Below are 12,170 nucleotides of genomic sequence, written 5' to 3'. Positions count from 1 at the left end.
TTTGACTTCCGGTTTCAAAAATCGCAAATTACCCTGTTCGCAATGGTCGGGGACGCAATAACCGGGGGATCACTGTAATAATAATTTGATTTCTTTAAAATATATATATATATATTTATTGAGTTTTTTCCATTTTAAAAACAATACATAATCATATTTACAGTTGAATCAACATCTTATATATACATTTTTATCTAAATTGTCTTTGAATTGTTCTTGAACTTCTTGATGTTTTATTTCGGTGTTTAGTTTGAGTTTCTTTTTTTAGTCCATAAATACCATTTTGTCCAGTTTGCATAGTACTCCGAATCTTTTTGATTATTTAATTCCATTGTCAGTCTGTCCATCTCTGCTCACTCATATATCTGTGTCTTCGGGTAGTTGTGGATTTTTCCATTTCTGTGCGAATACGATCCTTGCCGCTGTTATTATATGCAGGATTAAATATTTAACTTTTTTGGTATAACACCCTCTCATAATGCCAAGTAAAACGAATTCTGGTGTATGTTCTATTTTTCTATTTGTTATTTGATACAACCAATTGTGTACTTTTTTCCAGTATTTTTTTTGTCTCTGGACATGACCACCATAAATGAAAGAAGGTGCCTTGTGTTTTATTGCATTTCCAACACATTGAACTATTATTTTTATGCATTTTAGCTAATCTTTTGGGTGGGAGATATAATAATAATAATTTATTAGACTTGTATGCCGCCCATCTCCAAAGACTCGGGGGCTCACAACGGAATAAAACAGGATAAAGATGTGATCACAATATTCCGCTTCCTCCTCTGTTCCCCATAACCTTTTCTAGACCAAAATTGCTCACTGACCTCAACAGTTGAGTCAAACCCATGCATCACCTGTTGTGGTTAGCTCTGGCCCAGCTCCTGCCCCAAGGAATGTGCAGGTGGATGTGGGGGAAACATCCACATGCCGCAGGCCTGTTTTGCTCCCGATGAAATCTGCCGATGAAGCCTCCTCTGACCAAGGAAGCGTGAGTGACAGGGAAGAGGGGAGTTTGGCAGACAGCCCAGGAGGAGATCAATCATCTGTATCATCCCTGGATTCTGAACAAGAATTAATGACACATTCACGCATGCGTAGAGTGATGCATAGGAGACAACAACTGAAGGATTATTACAAGAGAAAATGAGGCCACCTGTGGTTGGGTGGGGCTGCTGTAATTAGTGCTACAGATAAAAGTGCAGCTTGGTGTTTTAGCCTCATGGCAGTTTATTTGATTCATTGTTTCATCAAGATCGTGGTTTTGGTGCTGTTCAAGATTGTGTGTGGACTCTCTGGACTTTAGAATTGGACTCAATTTACCAGTTATTGGGTGAGCAATTGGATTGCATTTAACCTGTGCGCTGTGTGTACCAGAAAATCCCTTTGACATTTAAAAAGGGAGCTGTTTCTGTTTTTTTGTTTATAAAAACTTTTGGGTTTTCCTTTTATCGTGTGGTGTGTGTCTTCCTGGACTAATTACCCTGTAATTACAGGCAGTTGAAACACACCGGCAGAACATCACCAGAGAAAAAACACAAGTGAGACAACACGGTGTCCTGTTCTTATTCCAACATTATATATCAAGAACAGTTCACTGGAACAACAGAGATACATCCATCTCACATGCCACTAGCCGCATGTGTAAGTCATTATATTTTTGGCACAGGAGCCTAGCTCTTCAAATATTTGCTGATGTGGACTCACACAGGATATTTTTCAAAAGGAAAGCCGGTGTGTACATCGGTTCAATATGCTGAATTTGCACTGATGTGGGCTCAGCCAAGGAAATGCAGTTGTCTTCAAAAATTGTACATGTCTAGTTTTACTGGAAATCCTTTTCCTTCCTGTTCTCTATAAAAGAAATCAGACGATGAACTAAAACAGTCATACTTTACAACCTTACATCCTAAGAAACTGCAAGCTTTCTCTTAGAGATGATGCTTTTATCTCACCGTATTTTGCTTCCTGGGATGATGCAGCTGCCCAAATCCTTTGGAAAAGATAAGCACAGATAAGAATTGCTGAATGTGTTACCATCTTCAAGAGAAGGAGGAAGGGAGGGGAAATTCACAAACTTGACAGCCACCATTACATTCTCCTTCCAAATCCAATTTTTAAATTATTGAATTTATTTATTAAAAATCAGTAGCGAATGAAGAAGTGATTGGGGCTTTCGAGGGGCCAGAGACTGCCTCGGGACCTCAAAATGTTCACCCATGCATTATGCTATTTACAGAAATATATAAAAGTCTCTTCATTAAAGCCCTTTCCTTCTTTTTTGTGAATGTGATAAGTTCTAGCAAGTAAATTTGGTAATTTCTAGCAAAGATGACTTATTTTTATGTGTCAATTTATTGATTTGATTTTATTTGATTTGATGACCCTCCAGAGGTGAGCAGCAGGCAGGACGGGGTGGAACACAGTTCCACTATCAGAAATGAAGCTGCATACACAGCTTCAGCTGACCGGCAGCAATAACTTCCTGGATTACCAGTCTCAGCTCGGCTCCCCCTTTTTTTCCCCTGCTGCTGCTGCTATGCGCTCCTCACTTTCTTCCCTCTTTCCTCCTTCCTGACCTTGGACGAGCTTCCCTCTCTCCTGCCCGGCTCCCCTACAGCCTCACGTGGCCACCTCCCAAGGCCAGGAGAACTACACTGAAGCAGTCTGGGCTGCGGTCTTTTTCCCCTCGTGAAGCCTTCACTCGGCCCATAGCTGAGATGAAAAGGCATTGTGCGGCAATAACAGTTCACTTGAACGGTGATGATCGTTCAAGCCATTCCCACCTAGCCACATGGTGGGCAAGCCACTCCTACCCAGTCACATGACCATCAAGCCACACCCACAAAATAAGCCACACCCACAGTGTGGCAGTAACAATTTTGGCTGCCCATTACTGCGCCCTTCTCTGAGGACTCCGAGGACTGTTTATTTTTCTTTTTAAAAGTTTAACAAATCAGAAGATAAAAGCGTACATTTGGCTCAGAGGTGGGTTCCTCCCAGTTCGTATTGGTTCTATAGAACCAGTAGAAAACTGGTGGTGATGTCACAGGCCCAGTTCTGTCAATGCCGGTCCCTGGACACCGCCATCTTTTTTTGTATTTTGGGGGGGGGGGGGGGGTTGAGGTGTGTATCAGTTTTTGCTTCTGTACACCCGCAGAAGCTACCATTTTGTTTTCAGCTTTCCCCCCTATTTTTTGTTAGTTTTTGCTTCTGCACATTATTGTTGTTGTTGTTGTCGTTGTTATTATTATTATTATTATTATTTATTAGATTTGTATGCTGCCCGTCTCCGAAGACTTGGGGCGGCTCACAACAATAATAAAAAACAATATAACATTGCAACAAATCTAATATTAAAAGAGAACAATGTATAAAACCCCGACTATTTAAAACCCATGCAACACATACATACCAAAAACATAAAATATAAAAGCCTAGGGGAGATGTCTCAATTCCCCCATGTCTGGCGATATAGGTGGGTCTTGAGTAATTTGCGAAAGACAAGAAGGGTGGGAGCTGTTCTAGTCTCTGGGGGGAGTTGATTCCAGAGGGTCGGGGCCGCCACAGAGAAGGCTCTGTTTGGTCGACGGGACCCAGAGAAGGCCAACTCTGTGGGACCTTATCGGCCACTGGGATTCGTGCTGAATTTTCAGCACTGTGCATGTGTGCACAGTCACGTGCCACAGGAAGGAGCAAACCGGCAGCAAGGTAAGTTAGAACCCACCCCTGACTTGGCTTTAAATTCAGTGCAAAAAGCTGTGAATGATTTGTCCCCCGCTAAAGGGTATGTTTTGTAACATATTCTGGAGCAACCCTCCTCAACCTGATATCCTTCAGAAACGTTAAGGTTTCACCTTCCAGAATTCCCATGTAGAATAAAAGTCTGCTTTCAAGGGGGAAAATTGCTTCAGCTAGCCTTGGAATGAAAGTGGACAAAATTTGGAAAAATTGTGGCTGCATTCATTTGGCACCATGAAATTCATTTTAGGGGAAATGGAAAAGCCTGAGAGAATTTGTGGAGTTAGAGCACTTGTGGCCAGAGCAGGTGGTTGGAGACCATTTAGCTTATCTTTGAAAGAGCTATTTTAGAACTTATATTTTAAGATTTCTCAGCTCAAAGCAGAAGTCTTTGCCATCTGTAGCAGCATGCATGTTAGAAGAGTCTTTGAAATTAACAGAAAGGAAACCCATGCAGTTTTGGAACCAGAAGTCTTAGAGCTTAAAATCATGGCCTATAGCAGCTGTTCTCAACCTGTGAGTTGCGCCCAGGAGTGGGCTACCATTCCTGGCCCTACTGGAACACGCCGGGAGTGCGTCCCCACTTCCCCCCCATTGCGTGTGCATGATTTCTGGGGTTTTTGCTTCTGCGCATGCGCAAAAGTGAAAAAACCTGGAAATGGGCTAACAAGTAAGTGCCTGCTGCCCGCTGCCAGCCGCTGTTTGCCCCCATCCCTGCCCCTTGCCTCGCTAGCCTATTGCTCTTGGGGGGAGCCGGTGCGAGAGGCAAGCGAGGGGCTCACAGTGGGGGAAGGCAGCGCTCACAGCGGGGGAAGGAACGGCTTGTGGCAGGCAAAGGCAGTGCTCGCGGTGGGGCAGGGCAGGCATAGGTCCAGGCAAGCGCCAGTGGCATTGCCACTGGAGCTAGGCTATGCGCTACATTGCCACCACCAGAACCGCATTCCCCACCATTTATGGTCGGGCCCACCACTGGTTGCGCCAGTGATGGGCTGCTGGTTACGCAGACTGGTGCGCAGCTCCAGTTGGAAAAATGGGAGCTGTGTGCACAGCTGCGTGTCCCCAACATGCACATGTGCACCCCCATGTGAGATTTGGCTCTTTTGCATGCACAGCAAATGAAATCTTGTGTGAGGAAGCTGGTGTGATATTTCAGTGATTTTCACCGATTTTTTTGCTCCTGTGCATGCACGGAAGCAAAAATATTGGTAAAAATCAGTGAAATCTCACTCACATGCGCATCCTTACATGAGACTCCACTTGCTGTGCATGAACAGAAACCGAATCTCATACCGACAGGTGTGTTCCCGCTTACCGAATGCACATGCAACCTCAGACAGCCTCAGGGGGTGCCAAAGATGAACGGTCCTTTCATCCTTTCACCCCTTTCGGTGTCGAAAGTCTCTTTCACAGGGATCACCTAAAATCATTGAAACAAACATATTTCCGATAGTCTTAGGAACTGAGACACCACTTCTCTATCCATCTTCAGTTGGGTCCACCCATATGCAAATAGATTACTGCACACACAAAATATATACCATGGAAACTTCTGAGCATGTGCAGAAGCTGATTTTCCAACTTGTTTTTGGCTTTTGGCCATGTAGTGCAGGAGGAAGCGAACCAGCAGTGAGGTAAGTTAGAACCCACACCTGAATTTCCTAATAATTTTATTATTTATTTATTTATTTATTTATTTATTTATTTATTCATTCATTCATTCATTCATTCATTCATTCATTCATTTATTTTGTCCAATACATAATACACATTGAAGAGAAAGATATGTAATAATATAAGTAAAGAAAAGAATAGAAGAAAAGATATAAAAGTATAGCTGAACATATTTGAAAGGAAGAAAAGGTAAATGAGATAAGGAGAGACAATTGGACAGGGGACGGAAGGCACACTGGTGCACTTATGCACGCCCCTTACTGACCTCTAAGGAACCTGGAGAGGTCAATCGTGGAGAGTCTAAGAGAAAAATGTTGGGGGTCAGGGGTTGACACTACTGAGTCAGGTAATGTGTTCCAAGCTTCGACAACTCGGTTGCTGAAGTCATATTTTTTACAGTCAAGTTTTATGGTTGGGGGTCATCACAACATGAGGAACTGTATTAAAGGCTCACACCGTTAGGAAGGTTGAGAACCACTGGCCTATCGGGTCCTGAGAACACTATAAACAACCAAAAAACCCTAAAGAAACCAATGGATCATCGAACAAATCAACCCAGAGTTACTTTTTACAGTACAGATGACCAGGCTCAAATTATCCTGCTTCAGACGCATTAAGCGAGGACCCAGCTCTCTAGAAATATTCTAATGCTGGGATTGGTGGAAGGAAAGAGAAGAGAACAATTGGCAGCAAGATGGTGAAAGAAAATGTTAGGAATGGATCATCATGGAGTAAGTCTTTTGTTTCCTAGGAGTTAAACATGACTTAATGGCACATAATCAAGCCGTAGAGTAAGGATGAGCAAACTTTTTTTTTCCTGCTGAGGACCATAGTACTATTGGAGAAAGATACTAGCATTAGACAAGAGATAACTGGGTCATTGTATGATTAGGACAGAACTAAGAATTGGTAAGATGACCCATTCTCTTCCTTTTCTCGCTGTTAATTTCTCTCCCCCCCCCCCTACAGCTACTGGTGGGAAGAAACTGATTATTTCTGCTAGTGATCTGATGATTTACAAAAATATTTTAAAATTACTCTGAAGATCATAGGTTACTTCTCCTTTCTCTGAATCTTTTAGTTGGAGTACAACTAAAGAGAAAAGATTCACTCTTTGTTGTTGTTGTGGTTAGCTCTGGCCCAGCTCCTGCCCCAAGGACTGTGGATGTGGGGGAGACATCCACATGCTACAGGCCTGTTTTGCCCCCGGTGGAATCTGATGATGAAGGCTCCTCTGACCAAGAAGACATGAGTGACAGGGAGGAGGAGAGTGTGGCAGACAGCTCAGAAGGAGATCAATTATCTAGCTCCTCCTTGGATTCAGAACAAGAGTTAATGATACAGCCACGCATGAGGAGAGCAATGCATAGGCAACAACAACTGAGAGATTATTATCAAAGAAACTGAGGCCACCTGTGGTTGGGTGGGGCTGTGGTAATTAGTGAGGCTGCTATAAATAGCAGCCTGTGGGTTTGGCCATTGTGGAGGATTATCTGATCGTTGTGTTTCCTGACTGCTTTGCTGACTTTGACCTTTTGTGTGCTGATTTCTCCCCACTTTGAAACTAAATCAGAGCAAAGTGTGTTTCACTTTGTGAAAGAGGAAGGACTGTGAATTGCCTCACAGCTGCAAGATAAGTATCTCAGAACTGATAAGGGACTTGTACAAATTACCAGTTTGTTTGGAGACGAGTGCTCTTTGCTATACGAAAAGAGGGCTTAGTTAAAGTGAATTTTCATTATAAAGAACATTGTTTTGAATTTTCAAACGTGTGTGTGTCTGAAATTTGTACCTGTGAATTTTTGGGAGAAGTCTACCAGAGAGCCCGACAGAACAGGTAAGATGACCCATTCTTTTCCGTTTCTCTCTGTTAATTTCTTTTTTTTCCGCACAGCTACTGGTGGGAAGAAACTGATTATTTCTGATAGTGATCTGATGATTTACAAAAATATTTTAAAATTACTCTGAAGGTCATAGGTTACTCCTCCTTCCTCTGAATCTTTTAGTTGGAGTACAACTAAAGAGAAAAGATTCATTCTTTGTTGTCATTTGATGGTTGCCTGTTTTTTCGTAGCCCAGACGGTACTCTCACATTGAAGAACTCTACCTTTTCTGCGAGTTACATCAATAATTTTTCTATCCCAGAACAGAACTTATTTACCATCAAGAAGTCACAAGATGAAGAAGCTTGCCTGAATCATAGCTTCCTGTCTGCTACTTAACAGAACAAAAGAGAAGAGAAATTAAGGCTATGCATGCTCAAGTGATGATTCAGAACGGCTTCAGACTACATGCAAGTACAAAAACAAGCATTTCTAGTCGTTAAATCTTTTTTAAGACTTACATGGAAGCCTGAAAACAGATGGGGCTGCTTTTATTAGTAGCAGACAGGAATTGAGCTTGCACAAGATCTAAAGCAGTTCTTCCAAATTATTTTTGCAGGAAATACAAGAATGTACTTTGATAATCATCTGTCTGATTCCAAATACAAAAATTGTACATTTAGCCATATCTATAGCTTGGAAATATAAAACCAAATAAGATGAATGCAATTAATTTTCCGACTTTAAAAGAAAATAAAAAGTAACATTTTATCACTTTACTCTTGAAGCTCATTGATCTGGATATCCAGAGAGTTCTCTTGTCCCACCCACAAATAAATGCATATTTTGTTTCCCCTGTTTAGCACTTAATGCTACTTGCTTTTATTAGGTTTAATATTTATGACATGTAAAATTGCTTCCAGGAAGGACTAGCTTTAAAACCAAATAAAACAGCATTGACCTGAGGATACGACTTAATTATTCATGATGGTAAAAACCTGCTCAAAATGCACCTAAAATAGTATTTAAATACCCCACCCTTATAAAAAAAATTCTATTCAATATTCCTCCTTTAGCAAGCTGTTTTCCAGCCTAATCATATACAGTGATACCTCATCTTACAAACGCCTCGTCATGCAAACTTTTCAAGATACAAACCCGGGGTTTAAGATTTTTTTGCCTCTTCTTACAAACTATTTTCACCTTACAAACCCACCGCCGCCGCTGGGATGACCCGCCTCCAGACTTCTGTTGCCAGCGACACACCCGTTTTTGCGCTGCTGGGATTCCCCTGAGGCTCCTCTCCATGGGAAACCCCACCTCCAGACTTCCATTGACAGCGAAGCACTTGTTTTTGCGATGCTGGGATTCCCCTGCTGGGATTCCCCTGCAGCATCGCAAAAACACAGAAGTCCAGAGGTGGGGTTTCCTATGGAGGGGAACCTCAGGGGAATCCCAGCAACACAAAAACGGGCGCTTTGGCTGGCAAAAGGGGTGAATTTTGGGCTTGCACACATTAATCGCTTTTCCATTGATTCCTATGGGAAACATTGTTTCGTCTTACAAACTTTTCATCTTAAGAACCTTGTCCCGGAACCAATTAAGTTTGTAAGACAAGGTATCACTGTATTCAAAATGGCAGAATGGGAAACCTGACCTTTTCTGTTACTATTCTTTAAGGATAGACTGACTTGGGCATGGGAAGTCTATATAAAGAAAAAACTTAGACAAGTTCTCAGAAAACCCGCTAGATCAGTGTTTCTCAACTTATACATTTCACGAATTCTGCTGGCTGGAAAATTCTGGTAGTTGATGTCCACACATCGTAAAGTTACCAAAGTTGAAAAAAAACATTACCAAGGCACTAGATACTAAGAAAAGCAATATCGTGAATTCACACTGGTGGATGAACAAATCTACGAGCAGTAGTGGGTTCTAAACCCTGTCGCTACCAGTTCACTTGTGAGCAATTGCAGGCTCGCTCGCATATGACACTTCTGCACATGTGCAGAAGCGTACCGGGTAGGTGGGTGGAGCCTCCTGCTGCCACCACTAATGGTTTGCTGAACCAGGCCGAACCAGGATCAACTGACCGCTGCCAAATAGTAAGGGACAAGCCAGCTGTTTCCTTCAATGCTGTTTTTAAATTGGTAAAATATGAAAGGAATGCCAAGTATTTTCTGGACGGCTGAAATGAGAGCACTTCAAAATCCGTTGAACATTATATGTCATTTTTCACATGGTACAGTAACTCCAGAATTTCTAAGACAAAATCTGCATGCCGTTCAATTTGACAAAGCACCTTAGTGTTTTAGTCTTGCCTGACCTATGATTACAACTTCCCTGTTACATTTCTTCCTGTGCTAACAAAAACTGATTCTTTCCCTCCAATTGCGCAGTCATTTTTTAGGGCATCCAAAGGTCTAGGCATCCCCCAATGCCGTCTCCTTCCTTGAAGGAAGCCCTCCTGAGATTTGAACTCCACGTTGTTCTGTGGGGCTCTCTGGTAGAATCCTCCCAAAAATTAACAGGTACAAATTTCAGACACACACATGTTTGAACATTCAAAACAATGTTCTTTATACTGAAAACCAAGCCCTCTTTTGGTATAGCAAAGAGCACTCGTTTCCAAACAAACTGGTAATTTGTACAAGTCCCTTATCAGTTCTGTGATACTTAGCTTGCAGCTGTGAGGCAATTCACAGTCCTTCTTTTTTCACAAAATGAAACACACTTTGCTCTGGTTTAGTTTCAAAGGGGGGAAAAATCAGCACACAAAAAGTCAAAGTCAGTAAAGCAGTCAGGAAACACAAAGATCAGATAATCCTCCACAAGGGCCAAACCCACAGGCTGCTATTTATAGCAGCCTCACTAATTACCACAGCTCCACCCAACCACAGGTGGCCTCACTTTCTTTGATAATAATCTCTCAGTTGTTGCTGCCTATGCATCGCTCTCCGCATGCGTGGCTGTATCATTAACTCTTGTTCTGAATCCAAGGAGGAGCTAGATAATTGATCTCCTTCTGAGCTGTCTGCCACACTCTCCTCCTCCCTGTCACTCATGTCTTCTTGGTCAGAGGAGCCTTCATCAGCAGATTCCACCGGGGGCAAAACAGGCCTGCAGCATGTGGATGTCTCCCCCACATCCACTGTCCTTGGGGCAGGAGCAGGGCCAGAGCTAACCACAACACACGTAGTTCCTTTTTTCCACCTAATTTTGAAAAGAGTACCTTTCTTATTTCTCTGGAGCTTTATTTCCATTATGAATGAATAAATTGAGCTGGTGCTGTGGCAGCACATTGCTCTTCCAAGCAAACTATAACATTAAAATTGTTTTGATTCCACAAAACCATGTAGGAAACACTTCTAAAATCCAGCTGAATCTCTGGAGCCTTTGATGAGACATCAACATTTTGTTTTGACCTTTGCATTAATTGATTGACTAAAATATGCCCCAAACCAACTGCGTTTTGCAGCCCCGACTATTTTAAAAGAGGCATATGGTTCAGATTTATGTGCCATAAAGAAGAAGCTTGCAGGATGTTTCAAAAGAAAAGGCCAGCTTTCTGCTAGAGAAAACTTCAATAAATTCTACTCAATCATGCAACTCTCGGGAAGATACCTAGTGTGACATATGTTTTATTAATGTTCCAAAGTTTGTTATCCAAAAGGAAAGAATAATTGGAGGATCCTATGAGCAAATTGTTCAATTTTTTTGCAGTTTGTTGTCCAACACTCTGTCCTTTTGAAACTCTTTTTTTTTTTAGAAAGTAAGATATTATTAATTCTGCAACAATGTTTTATGCTGTTTTCCCCAAGCTGTTTAATTTAAATGTCAATGAAATGTGGCAAAGTTTCAAATGCTTCTTCCTGGTTCTGCCAACTTGAATGGGAAAAATTTGCAGCTTGCTAGTTTTACTTGGGCTCTGTTATAGACAGGATCCAAAGGTTTTTGCAGAAGACGTGGAAGACAACATAAAAGGACATGTTGGATCCAACAGATTAATGATCTATCCGTTTTCTGTATTCCCAATTTGGACCCATCAGATATTTTGGACCACAAGTCATATCAAACTCTATCAGCAAGACTAAGGCTGAAAATATTTACTGATCTCCTTGCATCCTGGACATCGGCCTCCAGGAAGGACGTCTTCATGACGTCAAAGCTCCGTCCATGGAATTCCCTATTGGGATTCCCCACCTCCTTTCCAGCCTCCAGATCGGCCGAAAACGCCGCCGCCGATTGCAAAAACGGCGCTCTGCCGGGCGCCGCCGCCCGGCTGTAACCTTCTGAAACAGCCGGGCACTTCTCGGCAGCCTCCGGAACCTGAACCCGAACTTCAGAGTTCAGCGTTTGGGAGAACGCCGAGAAGCCCCCCGGCTGTTTTAAAAGGTGACAGTTGGGTGGTGCCACCCAGCGGAGCGCCATTTTGCGATCTGTGGTAAGTTCGTAAGCCGAAAAAAGTTTGTAAGAAGAGGCAAAAAAATTCCGAACCCCGGGTTCGTATCACGAGGGATTCATATCATGAGGGGTTCATATCACGAGGTACCACTGTACATATAAAAAGTCCATAGCTCCTGTTGATCCTTGGAACTGATATTATAATAACTGTTTACTTTTGTGCCTACAGTAAACTTTGATCCAGAGCATTTGCTGTTTTACAGACACCTCTCTAACAAGTTCAACATCAGCCAGTGGCATTCTTGGACAACAGCCAGACAATAAACACAAAATACATAGCATCACTCCTGTCCTCAAATGCTCTTTAAATATTTTAATTATATTCAATTCAGTGCTGACTAATTCCAGCGGGATCAACTTGTGCAATTCTCCATCGTTTAGGAACCGAGAACTATGTTTGCTTCCCGCAACAGTGTCAAATGGGAATTTGGAAAGATTTTAGAAAATTAAATTGTCAGCTCTAAA

The sequence above is a fragment of the Erythrolamprus reginae genome, chromosome 2 (assembly GCF_031021105.1).
Source record: "Erythrolamprus reginae isolate rEryReg1 chromosome 2, rEryReg1.hap1, whole genome shotgun sequence".
Classification (NCBI taxonomy): Eukaryota; Metazoa; Chordata; class Lepidosauria; order Squamata; family Dipsadidae; genus Erythrolamprus; species Erythrolamprus reginae.
The sequence above is the reverse complement of the archived record's forward strand: the minus strand, read 5'-3'. Positions refer to the sequence as shown.